Here is a 25900-nt window from a genome sequence, read left to right on the forward strand (position 1 = left end):
ACATTTATAAGGGTGTCAAATATAACGAAAACACCCCAAACAAATCTGGAGTGTGGGCGGGCTCTATGCATCAAATTAGAATGAAATGCATACCACACAAGTAGGATTTAAAGGTTACATTGTAGTAGTATAGACTTCATGTTAGACTGAGGATGGCTTTTAAACTTTGCACCTTTTCTTTTGGCAGCACTCTTTCATATGCTCACCGTGGATCAACATTAACAGAAATTCTTCTATACATGTATATATATTTGCATCTGCCAAAGCTCTGTGCATTCCTTTTGTATTCTTAATAATAATTATTAAGGCTTGCTATTTTTGGCTTGCTAACCCTTTTTTTGGAAAATTCAACAAGAGCCTTCTCGCATCTGTTCTCGTGACATCGAGTCGTTTCTCGCATCTTTCTTTTCTTGTGACATTATTTCATGTCCTAGGACAAAGTAGCTACTTTAACCCATTTAGGCCTGACATAAAAAAAAAAAATCCTCTAAATCATGACAGTTTTCTGTATCTATATCAGTGGTGCTCAATATTTCATGTCAAGAACCCCAAACATTATCTGTATTTGGCCGCTGACCCCGCTGATCTGAAAATATGTTGTTCCAGGGACCCTTTGACTGGAAAAGACTCGCTCACCGTATAGAAAAAGAAGTAAAACTCCTTAGACTGAGACTTAGAAAAATATATTTTCTTTTATTTTATCATGCTGTGCTCATGGGACCCCCCCAGAAGCAAAGATTGAGTTAAAAACGTTCGCTCTGAAAGCAGATATATTCAAAGATTTGCACCACATTTTCACGATTTCTCTAAAATAGCAGACCTACATGCTCATAGCGCGGCACTCGGTGCCACGCTATGAGCTTGTAGATCTGCTATTTTTTCAATAGCTAAAGTATAATGCTTAAAACACCAAAAGGGGTTCCCGCCCCAAAATGGGTTAAGATGTCATTGTGTCTCCTATATAGTCTCACTTTCTGAGGACGGAGGAAGAGGAACGAGGAAGAGATCACAGAGTGTAGGAGCAACACCACCGTCCCCCCGTAGTAGTTCATGATGAATCTCTTAGAGACAAAAGTAGGCCGACCTTAAGCCTTACTTGGCGGGGGTGATTTATCGGGTCAGGCGGCGAGGTCCGGACCCTACGGGCCTTACGGGGACACCCTGGGTGGTTCTGGACAGTAAGCAAGATGTTATCCCAAACACAGCCCAGTGTCTGGGTCCGTGTACCCATCAGCAAACCCCCGGGGAGTAGAGACATTTACAATACCGCGGCTTGTACATGTCAATCCGCCCTGTTATGTGTGTGCGCGTCTGTGTGTGTGTGTGCGTCTGTGTGTGTGTGTGTGTGTGTGTGCGTCTGTGTGTGTGTGTGTGAGCGCGCCTGTGTGTGTGTGTGTGTGTGTGTGTGTGTGTGTGTGTGTGTGTGTGCGTGTGAGCGAGACAGAATGTGAGAACGAGTAATCATCACACCCTTGTGTTCCCACGCTACCCTCCAGCGACGAGGCGAGCCCACCTACACACAATGACAACCGAAAAGAGACGTTCTCTCTCTCTCTCTCTGTGCCTGCAGTCCAACAACACGAGCAGGCAGAGAATGGCTTCGCAACCCTCAGTCGGATCAGATTAGCCTATATTATTTTCTGTGTCAATGCTAATTATTTGATGAGGCTACACAGGGCCTTATTATTTCACAGCAGTACATCTCTGTGTCTGTAATCTGTACCGTTTTCTCCCGTCGGGGGAGAAGAGAGCGAGCTCCGTGCGAGCGCACCGTGTGGCGCTCTTCCAACAAAAAAATAGCCGATCTGAAAGCTCACAACGCATCGCAGTGTGGCGCGTTTTGAGCTTGTATAGATGGTAATTTTTGGAGGTTTTTCAGTGTAACTACCAGTAAGTGGTTCTTAACGGTCAGAGATGTGTCGGTGTCAGGGGGCCTCGTCATTCACTGAACTCCTTTCTCACTCCATCCATCCTCCTTCTGCCTTCACTATTGTCTCTCTCTCTCTCTCTCTCTCTCTCTCTCTCTCTCTCTCTCTCTGGTCGTATTGAACAGCATCATCAATCACCTACTGTAGGTCCTTCCGAGCGAGAGAAAGAGAGAGATCAGGGAGGGAGGGAGACACGGTGGAAAAGACAGACATTCGTGCCGAGTCGTTCACACAGACAGGCGCCAGCGAGCGGCCTAAAACAAGAAAGCAGCCCTTTTTGTACCTTCCCCCTATTCCTTATTCCGCCCTCCATTTCTGTCCTCATCACTGCCTGCAGTTCCATCCTCTCTGCTTCCCCAGGACGCAGAGAATCTAGTCCAAACTGAGATTTAATAAATTCCCTGTGACAGTCAGGTGAGGTATAGCAGCTGTAATCATGAATCAAGTGGGGTTTATCTGTCACTCACTTACACACATGGTACAAGCAGCAAAATGTTGGTGTGGCGCATTGTGACTGTGCCAACAACACAACGACAACGGACGGTAACCTTATATTTAACCATATATAAGGTTATAAAAAGGTAGGACACTCTAATCATGCTTCCTGACCTAAGGTTTCATTCTTTTTTTTGTAATAAATTGTTATGTTGCTACATGTATAGCAATAGCTGATGAGACACAGAGAGCGCACCGGCCTCAAAGGTAGAACAACATATAGGTTCCACCAGGCGTCAATGGGTTAAAAAACCTCTTAAGTAATGGGGAATATCATTGTTGTCGGGTGGAAACCCTGTATGTCCGAAGGTGCTTGAAAAGTAATGACCGTAGTAGACGCCGTTTCATGATTGGCTGCCTCTTCTCTAGGCTGCCTCTGAGCCAATGCAAGACTTGCCCATAAAACCCATAGTCTGAACGGTCATAAAACCCATACTCCGTGAGCTGAGGCAGAGGCTGCGGAAACACACACTGATTATACTGTCCATAAACAAGAGCTTTCTGCACCTGGCAGTTATGTCTCGTCATTCTTGTTTATTAATATTTATTATAAAACATTTTAAATTGGTGAAATAGCCAGTGTGTACAAGTGTGTGTTATGTCGTGCTATTTTCACTACTTTTGTATGACTCTCTAGTTCGTGACGAAGTAGTATACGGGCATTCATTTACGAACTGAGATAGTACGAGGTTTTTTGCCCGACAGCCAACGTTATACAGAATCCGGGGGTGGGAGACACTGTGCTTTCTTCAAACATCATCTACAGTGATGGAACTGAAACAAAGCAGCCATGTGGCGCTAGCTAGCTATAGCCTAGCGAGTCCTGCAAAGGGGGTATTTCCCAAACACAAAGTCCAAACACAAAAGGTCATAAAAGGCATGAATAGCAATTTTTGGGCATGAGCCATTAAAAAAAAGTCAGATGATCGATAAAAACCCGGCCTGTGCGGGCAGGGGCCACGTCGTCTCAATGAAAGAGAAACATTTGTGTGGCGAGAGAGAGAGAGAGGCCGACGTTTAAGACGCAGGAATCCATATCTGTGACGGGCCCCTCTGTCTCCCTCCCCCCCCGCCCCCAACGATCCCAAGGACGGAACCTCTGTAAGCACAATGTAAGCACACGGTCCTCCTCAATGTCAGCGATACACAGAGGGACACTGTCCCGTGACTCGCGCACACACACACACGCACGCACATGGTCACAGAGCGGCCGGGGATGGGCGGGGTGGGGGTGTGAGAGGGATGGGGAGGGCGAGGGCAGCTGGTAGGGGGATGTTAGGCAACACAATGGACACAGGCAAAAACATAGCGTACATAATATGAGACATTCCGTATACATTGACACAAAGACGCGTGAAGCCGTGAACTGGCGAATCGGTTTTGCTTCTCAGGCCATTAAAACGAATGCCTGATTGCACAATGCACAGTCCTGGCCTGCAAACGACGCCAAAGCGTGCCAAAAAATGGCCCGATATAGGCGATCTACACGACCTATACAAGCTCACAACACCATTGCGCTGTGAGCTTGTAGATCGGCTATATGCGAGGCCATCATACGCCCATCACAAGTATAAAAGACTCCGGCGACGAGGGAATGCAAGAAAAGAAAAAAGAGAAAAGAAAGGAAGAAGTCAAATTGAATTAATTCGCCACGGCATCTTGTAATACGATGAAATGAAACGCAATGATAACACTGGCACTGTTGCAATCCATCTTCCCGCTGGAAGAGGGGAGACTTAACAGAATTGTCTCCGACGTGATTAATTGACTTTGCTGAAATAAGAAAATAATTTGGTTTGGTAAGCAGATATGCGGGAGCCGCCCCTGTCAGAGCGTGCATTAGAATGCAGTGATTAGTGACTTTGTTGGGCATCGCTCCGGCACCACAGGGGGTCCCCCCGCCGAGAGACCCCCGTGATAAACAAATAGGGAGACAGCCTTGCATGCACGCTCACAAAAACATTTATTACAGATCTCATGTCATTACGTGCACGTCTTCAGAGCGGATAGTAAGGGAAAGGAAGGGTTTCCTTTTGGAAAAACGGCAGAGTTTGGAGGGCTGGAGAGAGAGAGTTCTGGAGGGCTGCAGAGAGAGAGTTATGGAGGGCTGCAGAGAGAGAGAGTTCTGGAGGGCTGCAGAGAGAGAGAGAGTTCTGGAGGGCTGCAGAGAGAGTTCTGGAGGACTGCAGAGAGAGAGAGTTCTGGAGGGCTGCAGAGAGAGAGTTCTGGAGGGCTGCAGAGAGAGAGTTCTGGAGGGCTGCAGAGAGAGAGTTCTGGAGGGCTGCAGAGAGAGTTCTGGAGGGCTGCAGAGAGAGAGAGTTCTGGAGGGCTGCAGAGAGAGAGTTCTGGAGGGCTGCAGAGAGAGAGAGTTCTGGAGGGCTGCAGAGAGAGAGTTCTGGAGGGCTGCAGAGAGAGACAGAGTTCTGGAGGGCTGCAGAGAGAGACAGAGAGTTCTGAAAGCTCAACCGGAGAGAGACTTAAAGAGAGTCACACGTGGACTAGTTTGAGAGAGTGAATAATTCAAAAGGTCAGTCCACCTGCCCGCTGTGCGCACACACATGGCACATAGAAACGCACCGACATAGAAATGTGTGCACGCCCGCGACACACACACACACACACACACACACACACACACACACACACACACACACACACACACACACACACACACACACACACACACACACACACACACACACACACACACACACACACACACACACACACACACACACATACACACACACACACACACACACACACACACACACACACACACTTCTGAGGGAGTCACTCACTATATACCCAGTGGGGCCAAGCCTGAGCGGGCGCAAGTCATTTAGGGGGAGATCATTTCCCTTCAAACACAAGAGTGTAGTTTGTGAACTAATTGGGTGAATCCATAATTAATTTGTTGACATTAAGCCTAAGGGCCTACACGCAGTACGCCCCAACATGGCTCAGCTTTCCAAGGCTGAGACAGAGGATTGGAAGCCCCAGGCATGTTGCTGAAGGGGGCCAAAGCTGTTCCACTCACTGCTTTACACTCCGGGTCGTGCCACTGTTATGTACAGAATAATGCGAGCATATTTAATATCAAACTTAACATAATACATGTATGCCGAATCAATCGGTGTGTTTGCTCCATGAAATTCTGGATGGATATAGATAGACGTATCTAGCATTTGAAGAAGAAGAAAAAAACAATGCCATGATAACACAAGATCAAAGCATGCATAATGCAATATTATCAATGAGATTTACAAATCCTTTGCATTTGCTGATTTGCAAATCAGATCAAGTGGAAGGTGGGTGCTGCTGACCTTCCACTACCAAGTACTTCCAAGTACCTTGAATATTGTTTTTATGAGGTTATCAAGCAAACCACAACAAAGAAAAAAACTACCAAGAGTGTAATAACTGGCGCCCGCTGGCCTAGCGGTCCAGGCGCATGCGGCATGCCACATATATAGGCACTGACAGTGCGTCGTGTGTTCCAGTCCCGTTCACGACCTTTGCTGCATGTCTCTCCCCTTCTCTCTCTCCCTCTTTCCTGTCCGTCTTCATTGTAACTAGCAATAAAGCACAAAAGCCAAAAACAAATAAAAAAGTGTAATAACTGCGTGGCCTTTGTGTCCATGGAGCGTACAAACTTTGTGCGTCAGTTCAGGTGGCCAAGTCATACACGTATGAGTATTTGCGGAACAGCCGTTTCGCGCCTGTGCTTTGTCGCCGTCTTGACCTCTGCGTTTTCAACCAAGCTGTGGCTGTTTGACTACTGGCCAATCACAGCGGGATATATTATACAGTAATACACGGAGCAGCGGACAAACGACGTCCACGCAGGAACAACAACTACACAACCTGCACAGCACAGAGAAAACGCGGCAGCAGACACACAATAGTTATCAATGCAGAACACAGAACAGGGCGGCGGTGGTTCAGGGTTAGAGGGGCTGGATGGCAACCGCAAGGTTCCGAGTTTGAACCATGTGGGCTCCCCCGGAGTTAGTGTCGAAGTGTCCTTGAGCAAGACACTGAAACCCTAATAGCTCCTGATGTTCAGGTTGGTGCCTTGCATCTATCTATGTAAGGCGCTATATAAATGCACCATTTACCATCAACACAACCTGACCACCACTGAAAACACAAGGTCAGTGGGTGTGTGTGTACGAAGCAGCACAAATGTGTGTGGCGTTCAGTGGTGAAGCAGCAATAAACAGGCTGGAGCTGCTTGCTTGTGTGCATGTAAGTGTGGTGCCGGTCTCATGTGGCCAATTGGAAATGGGGATCGTTATAAATAACTCGCCATTAATTAACATTATACATGTGCTTCGCAAGAGCAATGTTGACACACAACGTGCACCACCAAAACTATAAACCTATGTTAGCCAAAGTATGCTGTAGAAATGTTTCACACATTGAGGAAACTAAACAAAAACAAGACACTCATGTGTCTAGTAGTGATCTCCGTTTGGGCAAAGTTTCAGCCCATTTCAGGCTCCTTTTAATTCCAGTACATTACAATTTTATGTTATGCTTTAGCTATTGAAAAAAAGCAGATCTACGAGCTTGTAGGTCTGCTATTTTTGAAAAATCGAAGAACGACTGACATAGAAACATAGCTTTTTCAGAAAACTGTCAGGATGTAGAAGACATTTTTACAATCTGATCTCAGGTCAAAATGGGTTAAGCATATTCTGAGAGTTACCTCCTTAGTCCACTTGGCAGCCAGCCAGCGTGCACAAGAAATCCGGTGCTGATAGCTCTCCTGTGAGGAGCGATGCCATAAATAAGAAATTACACGCGTAGATTTGTAACTACTACTACAACCCTTCCAAGTTTCACTTTCACTTTCACTCCACCATATAGTTCTGACTCTCTGAGGGGACAAACCTTGACCCGTGCTGTAAAATAACAGACTGACAAGCAAGGCGAAAAACAACAGCAGCAACAACAACAAACCAAAAAGGTAAGTGGCCAAGTAATTAGAGTGATTTAAGAACAAGTCCAGACTACCAACCATGTAGCTACTGTAGAGAAGTAAGAAACATTCCAAGCAACTACAGTCCGATTTTGTACAGTATATAGTATATTAAATCAAATTACAAATAGTAGGTGTCAGAGCATGCACCAGAGAGTGTAGAGGGATTCTAGAATATTCTGACTTAATTTATACTGTTAATAAAGTGAGTCTGGGAAATGTGATTTTTATATACACTCATATAAGTCCTTTCGTATTTTTTTGCAGAGTGGCTATATTTTAGTGATATTGAATAATGGAGTGCAGGTAATGATTTTTTTGGTTCTAAAATAGGCTAGGCATCAAGCAGCACTTTGGCTCTACCAGTCTATTACTCATATTAGGGAGTGGGAGTGTGTGTGTGTGTGTGTGTGTGTGTGTGTGTGTGTGTGTGTGTGTGTGTGTGTGTGTGTGTGTGTGTGTGCGTGTGTGCAGTTGTGCGTGCGTATCTCATTTTGCCATTGAAAGAAAATGATCCCATGCCATGTGGCATGATGGTCCTAATATTTGGTCAAAGTCAAAACCCTGATATACACAATCAGTCCATTCTATTATCTTCACAAAGTGGATGAATCTGAACATTATTGCATGTGTGATTGGGCTTGCTTGTACGTAGCTGATGGCACATACAGTATGTGATATACTGTACATGTGTTTGCTCATTAATATACTTTGTGACTAATATCAATTATTGTTTAACCATAATTATTATTTCTGCTGTCATTAGGATCCGCGTTTTTAGTTTTTAGCCGTCGTAATGAATTAAAGAGGAAGGCAGGAGAGCAGAGGTGCATAATGTATGTGATTCATGGAGTCGTTAATTTAACAAGTTGGGAAAAATGATTAGTCAGTATAGCCCTCGAGTCCACGGTGATTTTTCATTTAATACAATTTCCTATAGCTAATTTATCACACACCCAGGAATGCCTGACCAATATGTATGGCTCATATAGTCCCGCATTACCACAAAAAAAGTCCTATATTAAATCATGAAATGTGTGTAATGGCATTTATTATCAATATTTTAGTCATATTAAAGGATAGAGCAAATCAGGAGTTCTCGGCTAATCCAACAGAGAGGGACGAACCAAACGCACTTGGACTTCAGCTGTTGAGCTTGAGTGATACAGTGAGTGGGCAGCTCATTTCTGAGGCTAATCTATATGCTGATAAAGGAAACTGATAACTACTACAGCTGTAGAACATGTTGCACACGTGCACACACACGCATGCGCACACCCACCCGCACACGCTGCAGGATTGCCAACACTTTTGGCCGGCATAAGTCTAAGCAGGCCTCATCTCATCTCAGGACTTAAGCGGATTTCGGTCTCTTGTCTTGCACTCTCATCTCATGCTCCCAAAAAAACAACTCAGGCATGCAAGTCACTCACAGTAACCAAACAAAGCTGCTCCCTGATAAAACATGGAGCGTGCACCAGATCCACCAAGCAGAATAACATGGAGCGTGCACCCTTCCATCTAGCAGAATAACATGGAGCGTGCACCAGATCCACCAAGCAGAATAACATGGAGCGTGCACCCTTCCATCTAGCAGAATAACATGGAGCGTGCACCCTTCCTTCCATCTAGCAGAATAACATGGAGCGTGCACCCTTCCATCTAGCAGAATAACATGGAGCGTGCACCCTTCCATCTAGCAGAATAACATGGAGCGTGCACCCTTCCTTCCATCTAGCAGAATAACATGGAGCGTGCACCCTTCCACCTAGCAGAATAACATGGAGCGTGCACCCTTCCATCCACCTAGCAGAATAACATGGAGCGTGCACCCTTCCTTCCACCTAGCAGAATAACATGGAGCGTGCACCCTTCCTTCCACCTAGCAGAATAACATGGAGCGTGCACCCTTCCTTCCACCTAGCAGAATAACATGGAGCGTGCACCCTTCCTTCCACCTAGCAGAATAACATGGAGCGTGCACCCTTCCTTCCACCTAGCAGAATAACATGGAGCGTGCACCCTTCCTTCCACCTAGCAGAATAACATGGAGCGTGCACCCTTCCTTCCACCTAGCAGAATAACATGGAGCGTGCACCCTTCCTTCCACCAAGCAGAATAACATGGAGCGTGCACCCTTCCACCTAGCAGAATAACATGGAGCGTGCACCCTTCCACCTAGCAGAATAACATGGAGCGTGCACCCTTCCTTCCACCTAGCAGAATAACATGGAGCGTGCACCCTTCCTTCCACCTAGCAGAATAACATGGAGCGTGCACCCTTCCTTCCACCAAGCAGAATAACATGGAGCGTGCACCCTTCCACCTAGCAGAATAACATGGAGCATGCACCCTTCCTTCCACCTAGCAGAATAACATGGAGCGTGCACCCTTCCTTCCACCTAGCAGAATAACATGGAGCGTGCACCCTTCCTTCCACCTAGCAGAATAACATGGAGCGTGCACCCTTCCTTCCACCTAGCAGAATAACATGGAGCGTGCACCCTTCCTTCCATCTAGCAGAATAACATGGAGCGTGCACCCTTCCTTCCACCTAGCAGAATAACATGGAGCGTGCACCCTTCCTTCCACCAAGCAGAATAACATGGAGCGTGCACCCTTCCTTCCACCTAGCAGAATAACATGGAGCATGCACCCTTCCTTCCACCTAGCAGAATAACATGGAGCGTGCACCCTTCCTTCCACCTAGCAGAATAACATGGAGCGTGCACCCTTCCTTCCACCTAGCAGAATAACATGGAGCGTGCACCCTTCCTTCCACCTAGCAGAATAACATGGAGCGTGCACCCTTCCTTCCATCTAGCAGAATAACATGGAGCGTGCACCCTTCCATCTAGCAGAATAACATGGAGCGTGCACCCTTCCACCTAGCAGAATAACATGGAGCGTGCACCCTTCCATCTAGCAGAATAACATGGAGCGTGCACCCTTCCTTCCACCTAGCAGAATAACATGGAGCGTGCACCCTTCCTTCCACCTAGCAGAATAACATGGAGCGTGCACCCTTCCACCTAGCAGAATAACATGGAGCGTGCACCCTTCCTTCCACCTAGCAGAATAACATGGAGCGTGCACCCTTCCTTCCACCTAGCAGAATAACATGGAGCGTGCACCCTTCCTTCCACCTAGCAGAATAACGCAGTGTTTCCCCTATGCAGATCAGCGCGACGGTAACAGTAACAGTTATTGGCAAGAAGTGAGCTTTTGTTCTTTGCCTCTCCAGTCAGTCAACAGCGTATGTACGTTTAGTTTGTCAGAAATGTCTACATCACAACTTCAAAGACAACTAAGGCAGAAGGAGCCTGCCTTTCAATTTAAGGCTTTATGATCACACAGGAAAAAGAGTAAAAGCCTTAGTATGCAACTTTTTCTAATCAATAAAATCTAATTATGTCCAATCTGTATGTTGCATATGCCAATACAATATAACTTATACAATAGGGGTGGTTTTGTCTCCCTGTTCTTCTATTGAGACATTTAGCCCGTGTCAAAGGTCATGTCTCGCCTAGACACAGGATCTGACACCAATTTTGACCTGATGGTCCCGGTCAAGAAGATTCAATTTATCTCCCCGGGCGGGCGAGCAGGCCCGGCTCTATCAGCTCAATGGTAAAACATTTCAGCACTTGAGCAGGAAACCGACGTTCGAATCTGGGGTAGAAGACAATAGGAAAGTAACACAGCGCTGCTTTGAAACAAGAACAGGTTTTGGTAAAAGCTATATGTAGGCCACATAAAACAACAACCTATAGTTACTATTACTAGTGATGTCCCGATCTTTTCTTTTTATTTGTTTTGCTCCCGATCCGTTTCCGAACATTCGAAAATGACGTGATCTGCCACGATTTCCGATCACGTGATTGGAGCGGGAAGTTAGCATTACTTTACTTTACTTTATTATGGATCACCATTAGCACTTGCAAAAGCGTGGCTATTCTTCCTGGAGTCCAGTACACAAAAACACAACACATCATTCACCACAACATACAAATACAATGCACAAACATACAATGGTTCACTTACAAAGGATAAGAGTTACATCTCAAAACAATTGCAATTTTGCATTTTCATTTCATCACAGAAAGGTTGGAAGGGGTTTTCCACAGCTCCATATACATTTTCCATACATATCAATCAACGTAGTTCTGGCTTCAGACTATATTTGTGTGCAAATGAGTGGCATCCGATCCATAACGTGCATGTTTTCCTTCTCGAGTATAGCATTACCTTTGTGCCGTTACAATATTAGCACCAGCTGCAGGTTCTCCACCCTGCCTCTATGCTGCCTTTAACACTTTCCAAATGTGTGTCACCGTGTGTGTCACCATCCCCTTTTAAATAGTTTTACAAATTGACTACAATTGACCATACTACTAAGGTTTCCCCACGAGGAACCATTTTGGTTCTATAAAATAGAGCCATATGGGTTCTTCTTAATTAAGACCCATATAAAAATGGCTCCGTAGAAAAGCCCACTACTGCCACTGTTACCCATTTTGGGCGGGAACCCCTTTTGGTGTTTTAAACATTATGTTATAATTTAGCTAGTGAAAAATAGCAGATCTACAAGCTCATAGCGTGCCACCGAGTGGCTTGTAGGTCTGCTATTTTTGAGAAATCGTAAAAATGTGGCGCAAATCTTTGAATATATATTCTTTCAAAGTGAATGTTTTTAACTCAGGTCTAAATGGGGTAAGTTAACCCATCCGAGGTATACACCGCACCAAAACGTGTGGACAGAAGCAACTTTTAGTCTTTCCTATATTTAAAAAAAGGGAACTTAACTGAATGTCAAAAGGATAAAACGAGCCGCAAATCGCATTTTCACATTCACTTTGAGCCGACACTGAGGATCTCTCTCTCTCTCTCCACTTTCAATAGGCCGTCCCTGGGAGAGTTGTGCTGTGTGTGGAGACACGCCAGAGCCTCCGACAAACGAGCGCTCGCCGCCGCAGCGGCAGAGCCTTCCGTGGAGATCGACTTGGACAACTTCAGCCGTTGTTTCTCCTGACTAATTTCCCAGCAGGGTTTGAACCAGAACGGAACACCAGTGGGTGAAGAGGGGAGGAGAGAGAGAGAGAGAGAGAGAGAGAGAGAGAGAGAGAGAGAGAGAGAGAGAGAGAGAGAGATGACTGCTAAATTTATCCAACAGCACACGGCGGAGCAATGAGCCGGTAATCTCCGCGTTCCTTACAAGGCGATTCTTATCGAGAGAAGTGAAGGGCTTCAACAACAGCCACTTAAAGACTCAAATAACACGGCTACGGTACAAAGAGATACAACCTCAAAGCCGGGCAACAATCCCCTCAGCTGATAAACATCTACCTAAAAGAGGCGTGCTCTGCCAGAAAAGAGAGAGAGAGAGAGAGAGAGGGGAAAACACCCCACACTACCTCCCTCTCTATTACTTTCAGAAATAACAAACGGACGTCTGGATAACAAGGTTGTTTACTCTGTTAATATTTCAGTCCATTATCCCTCTACCCATTATTATTTTTCTACGGGAAAGAGAGAGGGGGGGAGAAAACAAAGCAGTTTTCTCTCCACTGGAACAATGGAGACCATTTTCCCCTTCAGCTGGTCGAGTGCCTCCAGAGGTAAATCTGTCAGCGGTGCCAGCCAGGCCAAAGCTGGGGGGGAGGGGGGGGGGGGGGCAGACGCCCCGGCCTGCTGAACCAAGACCCCATCCTACTATTAATATCACTTTACATGCACATATCCTCCATTCCTCCTATAGACAAGAATCATCACCTTTGAAGTGTCTGCGCGTGTGTGCGTGTGCATGCGTGTGTGATTTGCATGATCAACTCAAAACAACAGAGGGCAAAGCGCAACTGACAACGTCGGCATGTGCCGGCGCGGTACATTTCAATTTAGCTTGGTAAGCGTGTCGTCTTGTGTCGCGCTGCGTTCGTCCTGGCCTCCCGAGCGACGAAAATATCGGCCGCGTCAGCAGCCAGCCACACGCATGGCTGCGTCCCCATGCCAAGGCGTTGTAATTTAGAGACCGCGCAGGCACCGTTTAGAGTGGTGCAACCACTCCTATAGACAGCTATGTGTGTCCCTGGCTGGCTGTGTCCGAGCAAAAACAAAGACTTTGGTTGGTTTTCACTGTTGCACAGCCTAACACACACACACATATTAACTGTATTATATGGACCCCCACACATGTTAACTCTGCCATTTCTCGACCGTTTCAGACGCGGGGCGGCTCGCCGGAACCGGCCCAGCATCCTGGCCGCGTTCCTGTGTGTCTGGAACTTCCGGGGACCCCCCCCCCCCTCCGGGGACCCCCACACGGAGTTGCAACACTCACTACACACGGGTGTGATTCTTTTTTTCAAAGCAGTGAGCGCATGAACAAGTCCAAGTGTAACCCCTGCACTTTTTCCCCCTGTTTACATCCAAGATAAATGAATGCGAGAGAGAGAGAGCGCCCCGGCTATCTTCAGAGTTCCAGAGGTGGAGGTTATCAGCAGGAGTCACACCCCACCACCGATACGGCAGAACAAAAAATAAACAAACACCTTTTCCCCGGTGTGGGGGACAATGTAAGGGCAGATCGAAGGCGTGGCCGGCCTGCACTTTCATGGCGGAGGTGGGAATTATCCTCCTCCTCCTCCTCCACCACCAGCTTGGTGTCAGCGAGAGGCCAGGCCTCCAGGATCCAGAGCCCAGCTCAGAGCGACGGCCCCCTGGCTGAGGGGCTCTGCTCCACTCCCACTGGGTCCTTCCAGGAACAGTTGGTGGTGATTCAGAGCTTCCTGGTCTGGGAGGAGAGGGAGGGAGAGAGAAAGAGACTTCCACTCCCCCCAGAATGTGCCCACACATACATGTGCGATCGTGCGCCACACATGCAAACACGCAAACACACACACACACACACACACACACACACACACACACACACACACACACACACACACACACACACACACACACACACACACACACACACACACACACACACACACACACACACACACACACACACACACACACACACACACACACACACACACACACCACTCCCAGTGGACGGTGAGACAGCCAACTCCGCGCTGTACTCAGGCTTACATTGGGAGGACGCCAACTCAAACAATGTGTTGATAAAGTCCAGAACGGAGCAGTGTGTGAGGGAAACACAGAGAAGCGAACGCAGGGTAGCGCACAGAGATTCACACGTGTACGCTTCTTGCGCTCGTGCGCACGCACGCACACGCACACACACATACACACACACACACACACACACACAGCACTGACCATAGGCAGGCAGGTTTTTTTTCTTTTTTTTCTTTCCACTCCCTGCATGTACACTGTTTTACTGGCTGTATCTTAAAGACGGTTTAGAGCCAATAACTGACTTTACAGGAGAGCTTTCTTTTGATTGGCTCAGAGCTATAGTAGCTAAACGCTATAGCCTGGCCCCTGTCGAGTCTCTCTCTCTCTCTCTCTCTCTCTCTGTTCACCACATCCTGTCATTTCAGGCTCTACTAATGCAACCATGCTCCCAGGGACTCTCAACGCACAGTCGCGCACACGCGTACGCACACACACACACACACACACACACACACACACTCGCGCACGCACGCACGCACACAGTCAATTAGTCCGGGCCCAACCTTGCAGCTGTGAGATAAATGGTGTGGAGTCTCAGCAGGCTTGTTGAGCTGGGTCTCTCTGTTCCAATGTCTGGGCTTTATATAGACCGGGCCTCTGGAGGCCCTCTCTCTCCCTCCCTCCCTCCGACCGGCCCGAGGTGCGGTCTAGTATGTGGATAAGCAGGGGCACAAGGTGCTACATGGGGCCCCGTGTTAACTGTTAACCCAATGAGACCCTGAGGAGGACCCCAGTCTACCGAATGAATCCCAACAGTTTTCTGACGTTGCTGTACATCAGTGGTGCTCCAATATGTTCATGTCAAGGACCCCTATAGGAAACAACGTCAGAGACAGGTGCGTAGGCACTAGGCAGGGATCAACGTATTCGAAAAATGCTCAAAAGGTACTCAAAATGTAAAATGTATTTGGCCGCGCGCGGACCCACATCTCAAAATATTTTGTTCCGGGCAGGGACCCCAACCAGAAGCAAAGATTTGAATTCAAAAGGTTTCGACACAAAGCTATGAGCTTGTATATCTTGTATATCTCCAAACCAATGTGCTATATAATATGTATTATATAAAATAAAAAATTGCTTTGGGTTAAAAATATGACCACAAGGCCCCTTGCCGTCGACTCCCCTAATCAGAGCTGGTCAGGTGTGGGGTGGTTAGGGGATTGGTGGGGGTCCGGGGTGGGGGGGGGGGGGGGGGGGGGGCAGAGCAGAGGTGTCCGCTGGGGGGATAATAATAAAGCTCCATATAAACAACATTCCAGGACAGGTCGTTTCCGTCTATGCTTGGTTTAGCCGTTTGGTTTTCTGCAGCGCGGAGCGGAGCAGAGCTGCAACCCAACATGTCTGTTGTGAGGCTGATGTGATGGAGCCCATGATGGCAGGCAGGCAATAGGGCATTAAGCAACTATAGTCGACTAGTTTACTAGTAAATCCACTAGTCGACCTTGCTGCTACTAATGTACACAGTTTTTAAATGTACACATTTTTGTTTTTACATAATAGGTGGTTAAACAACTAGTCGACTGGTCATGTCATAAGATTAAACGATACTGGTTGGGTATCGTGCAGCAGTTGAATGAGATCTTTAATATGGAGTTTGAACCCGACCCTATGTGTTTGATTCTTGGGCTGCCTGATGACAAGATTGTTAACAAGTTCCATACACGTCTGTTTAATCTCTTAACTTATGCTGCTAGGAAAAATATTCTGTTGTCATGGATTAATGAGAAACCAACAAAAAAAGATTGGCACAAAATAATCATGCAGTGCATGCCGTTGGAATTCCTAACCTGCCTGCTACGCTCCACCACAGATACCTTCTATAAAATATGGGACCCATATTTGAGATTTGTTGGCCCTCAGTTGGCTACCACCTTGACCATAGGGTTCCTGGACAGAAGCGATACACTAACCTTGATGGATAAAGTTATGTATGTTATTGTTATGTATATATGTATGTAATATATGCATATCTTTTATTTTCTATAATTTTCTCTGGAGTTGTTAACCCATCTAGACTTTCAAGCACCAAACTGAATGTGTCCATATTTGTATATTATTTTTGTTATTTTTGTATTTTATTAGGTAGGTAATGGGTAATGTATAACTGTGTCCTTTGTTCCACAACATGTCTGAGCTGAGCTGTCTGTTTTTGTTTGTTTTTTCCTGTCTTGTCTTTGTCATTGTCATATAATGTAAAAATCAATAAAAAATATTATTGAAAAAAAAAATAGTCGACTAGTTGACTAGTAAACTAGGCAACTAGTCAACTAGTAAAAATGACTAGAAGTGAATGCCCTAGCAGGCAGGCAGCGGATGTTTCTCACATGGCTCACAGGAGATAATGCTGTGAGGAGCCAGAGTCAAGCAGTAGGACAGGAAAGTAATATAGTAAACTATATTGATCTTTTTTCTCTGAGCAATTAGTCTGATGTTGATTACTTATTCCCAATAGTCGAATAATTGGAAGCATAATTACACAATAAAAACGTACTGAAAGCGTTATGTTGCTGTACTTTGTCACATAACGGTGTCGTGCAATAATAGTGAAAATAGCAGATCTACAAGCTCACAACAACGTGTCGCTGCTATCGCAATGCTGGCGCGATGTGAGCCTGCAGATTGGCGATTTAATTTTGCAATTGTTTTGAATTTTTTTAAACCTTTCACCAACGACATGGCCAAAATAAGAATATTAAATTGAATATTAATTGATTATATGAATTTGTGAAATTATAGATTTTCTTCTAAAATCGATTAGTTAGACGCAACTGTTGCACCCTCCCCCCCCCCACATGAAAACAGAGTAAGCTGCTGCATTATATTATCTCTGGCAACGCGCCAGCCAGTCCCTTTAACAACATAAAGACGTTATAGACAGTGCATGCAGATGTCTATCTCTACTGCAGCACGCCACTTTGCACTATAGCAGTGGCTGACGCACACGCCTCTAAACGATGACACATCCGATATACCAGCGGCAGGGCAGCAGGGCCTGTGTTTATACGCTCACGTGCACGAGTGTGTGTGTGTGTGTGTGTGTGTGGAAGGGAGGGTTAGACAGCTTCCAATGACAGTAACAGAGTAGAAGGCAGCCTGCAAGCACGCGCACAACAAGGTGAGAAATTATAGTGTGGGGTAAGTACGCGTGGCCCGGCGGATTAACTGCAGAATAAAAAAGTGCTGATGGGCAACAAAAGGAGCAAAAACAGCATTCATCACCTTGGCACAGGATCAAACTCACACAATCCTCAGATGCCCTCCTTGAGTTATAGTGCGGCACAGCTCCGGTGGCAGCCTCGCTGATAACGCCTGCCCTAACCTGAATTGATTATTAGGGAGTGCGGATGCATCCTCGCTCGCCAAAAAACTACGCACGTAACGCATCCCCCGAAAGAATGTCCTCGCTGAGATTCCGTTAATAGCATTCAACGGGGCGGGATGGGGGGTCAGGTGGGGGATGGGGGGGTGCCCTCCATCCCCCTATGCATGGCATGCTGCGAGACTGTTTCTCTGAGATGATGGGAGGGTGGGAGGGTGGGAGGAAAGCACGTGGCGTGGCCACGGAGGGGTATTTTCCTCCCGAATGAATGCGATCCTTTAAAACAGGGACCTGCGTTTCTGCTGCTGTTGCACTTCTGTGAGGCTCTGCATGAGGTAAACAACAGAGAGAGAGAGAGAGAGAGAGAGAGAGAGAGAGAGAGAGAGAGAGAGCCACTGGTGTGACACTACTAGTATTATAACTTTTCTGTACACCATTATCATCCTCCTCATGATCGCAGTCACACACACACAGCAATACTCAAGACACATCATACTGTACATCTCAAATCATGAAGTTAAATATTATGCAAACTTTGTCCATCCATTAACATTTCTCTCTCGTGCGCACGCACGGGTCCATTTGGTTTCATTTTACACTCTACAAGAGTTACATTATTGTTAAACATCTGCATTACTTCGTTAATTTACAAGATGTCTACACAATTAGAGAACGTAGAAGAATTATTTTGATCAACATTTGCCTGTTATCTCTCCTAAATGGTACCACGTCAACACAGCACGGATGGAATTGTAGACAAAATCTTATCCAACGACAACATTCTATTCATTCATTCTATCTAACATTCATCTATACAAAAGGTTATTCATCCCTTGTCTGTGTATGACGGAGGACAATTTCACCATGAACTAATATCTCTGCGATATGACTATTTTCAATGTTTTGTTTTTAAATTATTATCATTACGATAAACGATAACGATTATCATCCCTAATCTGTGGTTGAATAAACAGCTCGCGTTCAGTTCCACACGCTAGCAGTGTCGTCTTGAACAGCAGTCAAAAGCAACAACAATATTATCCTATTTGAAGATCAAAGGAGGGTAAAATAACAGTTGCTAATTTGCAACTTGTTATGGTTGCTAATTTGAACACGCTGTCATCATCTTCATCTGAAAAAACAGTGCATTTACTGAAGTACTGAAGTACTTATGCAAGTACAATTTGTAGCTATTTGTACTTTACCTGAGTATTTCCAATTCCCAATACTTTTTCTACTCCACTACATATCAGAGGCGAATATTGTACTTTTACTCCAGTACATTTATTTGAAAACTTTAGTTACTATAGTTAGTAACTATAGGACATTGCTGTTCCTTGGAGTGGTTGCACCACTCAAAAAAACCATGCATTAGCCACTTCAGTCATATATAGGATTTCGGCCATTTGAAAATAGCAGATCTACAAGCTCACAATGCGTCGCGATGCGACGCATTGTGAGCTTGTAGATCTGCTATTCTCAAAAGATGTATAAACCCGAAAACTTGAAATGAGATATTCTGCACAATCAGTGCTTTCTACTGTTGGTACTTAAGTACATGATTTGGATACCAATACTTTTGTACTTTTACTCAAGTGAATTTAGAATTCCAGACTTGTACTTGTATAACAGAGTGTTTCTACATTGCAGTATTGATACTTTTATGTAAGCAAATGACGCAAGTACGTTTTCCACCACTGGTAATAATACCGGTGCCTGAATTCATGTCGCACAAGTTCACCACCAGCACTGAGGTTGAACGTAGAACAATGAATGTACTAACGGGGAGATTCTTCCTGCTTGTGCGCATATAATAGTGCGTGTGTGTGTGTGTGCACACTATTATATCTGCAGGCACAGAGACGGCTCAGTGAGGCCTTCACACAGGGCATGACAGTAAATGCACCAGCACCACAAAAGAGGAAACGCCATGAAAAGGGATGAATTATGGGATTGTATCTTCCTCAACCACGACACGCACACACAAGGGCACGCACGCAAGGCAGACCGCCTCAGGGTCTAGGTCAGCGCTGTTGTCTGAGTAGCAGCAAGCGAGCGTCTCACTAGAGACAAACACACACACATACACAAACACACACACACAAACACACACACACACACACACACACAACACTCCCACACAACCTTTAGACATCGTAGCATCCACATAACAGGATATATTTTAGCGGTTGAAGTAGTTCGTGAATGTCAGAGACAGTGACGTGTCTTTTCTCTCAATCAGGCCAGGAGAATCGGAGGAGGAGGTGGCCTCCATTTCAACTCGCCAGGTCACCGGGTCACCAAAGCCCCTCTATGGAACTAGAACGCTCCTCCTGTCATAGTTCTGGGGCTTGGTTCCCCTGACTGCCTGCCTGCCACTAAATGTCTCCTGACAGCAACCATCTCTCCCTCTCTCTATTGCACACGCACGCACACGCACACACACACGCACGCACACACACACACACAAGCCCTCCTTTTTTCCCCCTTTCCACACTCATCCCAAAAAAAAAAACCCTAAATAAACGAAGCTCACCCCTACGTGATCCGACGGACCATAAATAAATAAACAGAACACCAACAACAACAACAACAACATCCTCTGAAACAAAGTCAGACCATGAATACTAGCTAGCTCTCCTCTTCCCTCCTCCTCCTCCTCCTCCTCCTCCCTCCACCTCCCTCCTCCTCCTCCCTCCACCTCCCTCCTCCTCCTCCCTCCTCCTCCCTCCTCCTCCCTCCTCCCCCCTCCTCCTCCTCCTCCCTCCTCCTCCTCCCTCCACCTCCTCCTCCTCCCTCCTCCCCCCTCCTCCTCCTCCTCCCTCCTCCTCCCTCCTCCTCCCTCCTCCTCCTCCCTCCTCCTCCCTCCTCCCTCCCTCCTCCCTCCTCCCTCCTCCCTCCTCCCTCCTCCCTCCTCCCTCCTCCTCCTCCTCCTCCCTCCTCCTCCTCCCTCCTCCTCCCTCCTCCTCCTCCTCCTCCTCCCTCCCTCCTCCCTCCTCCCTCCTCCCTCCTCCCTCCTCCCTCCTCCTCCCTCCTCCTCCTCCTCCCTCCTCCTCCCTCCTCCCTCCTCCTCCTCCTCCTCCCTCCCTCCTCCCTCCTCCCTCCTCCTCCTCCTCCTCCTCCTCCCTCCTCCTCCTCCCCCCTCCCTCCTCCATCCTCCCTCCTCCCTCCTCCCTCCTCCCTCCTCCTCCTCCTACACCACTCGCTGGAGACGGTTACTGCTTCCGTGTCAAGTTAAGGTGAGGGATTCTACCGTGGTACAGGGCTGTGTTTGAAGCCTGGGGGATGGAGGGCAGATGCTTCTTTGCTGGTTTTCTTTTAGCTTGGCTTGGCCTGAAGCTGAAAGCCCTCTCTCTCTCTACTCTTCTAAATACGTTGCTGGGTTCCGACGCTGACTGATTCCTAGCAGTGTTTACAGGGTCACGTGGAATAAAGCAAAAGTAAAATCTCATGACTGAAGGTTTACTTATACGATGTCTAGGTATTATGGTTCTAAAAAAAACCTATATATGCTGCAACTTGCGGAGCTGCGACGTGTTGTGAGCTTGTAGATCTGCTGTTTTCGGCGTGCGATGCTTTCGTAGAAGACATGCCGGCTTCTGTGGAATCCATAAGACTGCAATCAGTCGTGGCGACTGAGAACTTTAATCCATGAGATTACAGAGTTTACACACAAGAGGACATCTTTGAACACCAGAGTGTTTAACGGGACACCGTTTACACATATAGATAAGATAAAAGTGAGATTTGTATGTTGAGATTTGAGATGAGATTTGTATGTTTGTATGTATTATGTTTTGAAATTACACATAATAATAACGCAGGACATTGAGGGGAAGAAATGGCACAGCCCTGATTCCGCCCTCCAAAATCGCCCAGGAAATTTGATTCAAACGTGATTTTGGAAAAATAGACACCTGGTTAAAGAGAGAGGTTAGATACTTAATTGGAACACATTGACGACTAACTGTGAGACCTACACCGGGAGAGCAGCATCACTTCAGAGACTGCAGAATGAAGAGGAGAGACCCACAGCTGCTTATGATTTAAAAGTAGGGGTGTGAATTTTGTACTAATTATTAGTCAATTGATACATTTTTAAAAGGTTATTGATTGATTAACCAGTTTAAAAACATGCTCTAAGTAGGGGTGTGAATTTTTTATTAATGCATCAATAGTCAATTGATACATTTTGATAAGGTTATCGATCGATTAACCAGTTAGTTGATAAGCGGCGTTTTTGTAAAAAAGAATCTCAATGTCAAACATACACATCTACATTTAGCCGACATACAGAAATAACATGAAAGGCATATTATATTCCTTAATCAAATATTTATTTGACCATTGACGATACAGGGCCTAAATATTAACATCCCTAGCTCTAAGAACATGCTACATGCTATATCAGTATACCATAGTGTATATCTTTGATTACAGATTTGCTTTTGACCTGTTTCTACCCTGTTACCCTGTTTCTACTCTTATCTCCTTCTCTTAATCGACCTCTGAATTCTACACGACAATGGAGTGCGTACAAAAAAATTAAGTATCACCCACTCCTTTGCACCTGTGATAGGGCTCCGATTCCCAACAGACTGGGAAATCATGTATACATCTTACACACTATACTGTAGGCCTATGAAAATATGTGCGCGCACACACACACACACACACACACACACACACACACACACACACACACACACACACACACACACACACACACACACACACGTTTTCTTACTCAGTTTTTCAGGTCGGCAAGCTTAGGTGACCCCATCCATCTGCTCCCGAACGCATACACGCATACATACAACTCCATCCATGACCCCACATCCTATAGAGACCCCATCGCTGCCTCTAGCACACACAACCCCCCACCGCCATCCCCAACACACACACACACACACACACACACACACGTGCACACACGCACGCACACACACACACACATGCATACCCCCACACCCACATCAGCACTGGGATTAAATCAAGTGTATGGAGAGCAGGCTCCCCCACCCACACCACCACCACCCCCACAGGGGGAAAAAAGCCACTTCACCATATTTTTTGCTTTCTTCATTCTGTGATTTCCCAATTAAAATAAATAAAAATAAAAAAGGGCTCCGGGGGCCATGTCAGCAGTGGGAAACAGGGGGAGATGACCCCTGTGAACTTGGAGGTGGTGGAGGGGGGGGGGCACGGGAGGGGAGGGCATGGCCGCAGGGCACAAAGGTGAGAGTTCACGTCAGAGGCGGGGTGTGAAAGAGGATGGGGTGGGCAATGCCGGGCATTATCTATAGGGCAGTGGTTCCTATTACTAAATATTATATATTAAATATTATTATTAAATATTATTTAATATACTAAATATTAAATTATATAATATACTAAACATTTTAGCCTGCGATCCAAAAGGGAAATCAGATGTTTGCCCGGCCGGGACCCAAACTAGTGACAATGTGAACTTGTAGATCTGCTATTTTCACTACTTCTTAAACATTTTGTTTTCTAATTCATGTTATTTGAACTTATTTATTTAATTGATGGAATTCCTTTGATTTTTTTTCTTTGACTTATTCATGAAACTGAAGAAAAATAAATATATTTTTTGTAATTCGTGAAAAAGTTAGCTATTTTTGTATACACTCTCAGAGTTATTGGGGGTCCTTGAAATTAAAATGTTCGAGGACAACTGTACACTAAATGGAACAGAGCCTTAATTAGTATCATTGGTAACAGCGGAAGTCGAACAAGAGGCCCGTAAATATGAAGAGTCATTTCCAAAATGGCGTATGGTAGGGGCAGCAAGAGAGAGATGGCGGCCTGGGCCGTGGCTCAGCGGTCCAGGCAGCTTGGCCGGTAGTCCGAGTCTGGCAGTGTGCCGCGGGTTCGACTCCCGATCAGCCTACTGTCTGTCCCTCTATAAAACGTATAAAATAAAGGTGATAGCCGCAAAAAAAAGAGAGAGAGAGATGGAGAAGAGAGTGAGAGAGAGATGGAGAGCTGAAAGGTAGAGTGGTTATTGTTGTGGAGTTGACCAACGGCAGACATTCTGATTGTCTTGTATTATAGGGGGTAGGAAACCTGAAGCCACGTGAAATATCGCACCAGAGTGGAGCGTCTTTTAGCAAATTAACTCACAAAGTAATGGGGGGAAAATACATCAGGCAGAGGGGAGGGGGGGGGGGGGTAGTGCTAGAGAGAATGGAAGGTGACAGGAGGGGTAGAGCGAGAGAGAGACAGAGAGATGTGGTAGTGGAGAGAGAGAGAGAGAGGGGGGGGAGGGGGGGGGGAGTGATCTCGAGAATTAACAATTCCACTGCCGCACTCTTACTGTGTTCCACCGGACATTAAATGAACGAAACACATGAATTACAGAGTGGCAGCGAGCGGGGCTGAATTAACTCCATATATCAAAGCCCAGTCCAAATAGTTGAGGGGTGAGGGGCTGTGTGTTGTGTACCTCAGCTGATGACATGAGGTGGTGATGGGGGAAGGGACAGGACGAATACGTGTGTGTGTGTGTGTGTGTGTGTGTGTGTGTGTGTGTGTGTGTGTGTGTGTGTGTGTGTGTGTGTGTGTGTGTGTGTGTGTGTGTGGCAAGGAACGGAAAGAGGGGAGGGGGAGAAAAAAAATAAAGTAACTCAACATTTCTATCTCCGCCCATTAAAGTTAACCACTTCTCTCTCTGCCGAGCCATAAAGCTGTCACCCGGGCCCCTGATTTATTCCGCCCTTGCCCAGGCTCCTGTCCTAACTATCGCATGCCTCCAATTAATTTTTTTTTTCCTTTTTTTTTTTTTTGTTGCTCTCTCTCTCCATCCCTTCTCTGGTAAATGTAATGAGATTGCAGCACTGAAAAAAAGCTGACTCCGGATTAATGCACCATTCCTTAATAATACAAAAAGGTGGCTTGCAAAAGCAAGGAACAAAAAAATGAAGGAAGCTGCATGCTCGACCAATAATGGCATTTTAAAGGCGGCCAGGGTTTTCAGAGATGTAATTAACACTATTCATCACGCGCATTTTTCACGGGTTTGTACATTTTTGCGGCCCGTCGCAAAAAACCCTAAAAAAACCCTAAAAAGCTCAAGCTCAACCGGGCCAAGGAAACGCCAATAGCGTAGATGTGCCGACGGCGCTTCTCTTTTTGTGATGAATGCGATCCTCGGATGCTGTCGGCGCCGCTTCTATTCGTCCCCTCGCCTGTTGTTCATCCATTCCCCCGTCCATCCGTTCACGTCGTCAGACAGAGAAGAAGTTGTCTGGACAAAGATGTCAGCGGCGGTGGGAGCAGAGAGGGAGTTATGGGGGCAAGTGGTAGAAAGAAATGACTCGATTCTTTAACCCATTCTAGACCTGAGAACTGATTCTATAAATGTCTTCTAAATCCTGACAGTTTTCAGAAAAACCCTATGGTTCTATGTCAGTGGTGCTCAACCTTTTTCATGTCAAGGACCCCCAGAATAGGGGTTAGGGTTAGGGTCTGTAAATATGTCGGTCCAGGGCTCCCCCAGAAGCAAAGATTTGAGTTAAAAACGTTTGCTCTGAAAGAATATATATATTCAAAGATTTGTGCCACATTTTCTCAAAAAGAAAATAGCAGATCTACGAGAGCCGCCCCGGGTCCGAAACGGTCGAGAAATGACAGAGTTTCTGTGTGGGGGAATTAGCAGACATCTCTCTCTCTCTCTCATGCACGCTCCACATTGTAATTAGCAGGCAACAGTGCAACACTATCTCTCTCTCTGTATATAGCACAACAGCACCACTTTTGCCCCTATTGGTACCATAAACGTAGGGACATATAGGGATGGACGGACATAGGGACATTGCTGTTCTTTGGAGTGGCTGCACCACTCAAAAACCTTTTGAAAATGGACCATCTACAAGCTCACAATGCGTTGCGATATATGTATGTTTTGAAATAATAATCAAAATCTACAAAGTAGCTGATTTTCAGAGTACAAGTACAACAATATTTGCATCCGAGATGTAGTGCAGTATTGGAAATACTCAA

The 25900-nt window shown here is 46.1% G+C and overlaps 1 protein-coding gene across 2 annotated transcripts in view; it reads right to left on the reverse strand.

Annotated features, from left to right (window-relative positions):
* The window catches only part of LOC310875193 (C-terminal-binding protein 2), a 150734-nt gene that overhangs the window by 86197 nt on the left and 38637 nt on the right, over window positions 1–25900 (reverse strand). The window lies entirely within an intron of this gene.

Source organism: Protomyctophum parallelum, assembly GCF_964188405.1.
Source record: "Protomyctophum parallelum genome assembly, chromosome: 17".
In the NCBI taxonomy this organism is placed as follows: domain Eukaryota; kingdom Metazoa; phylum Chordata; class Actinopteri; order Myctophiformes; family Myctophidae; genus Protomyctophum; species Protomyctophum parallelum.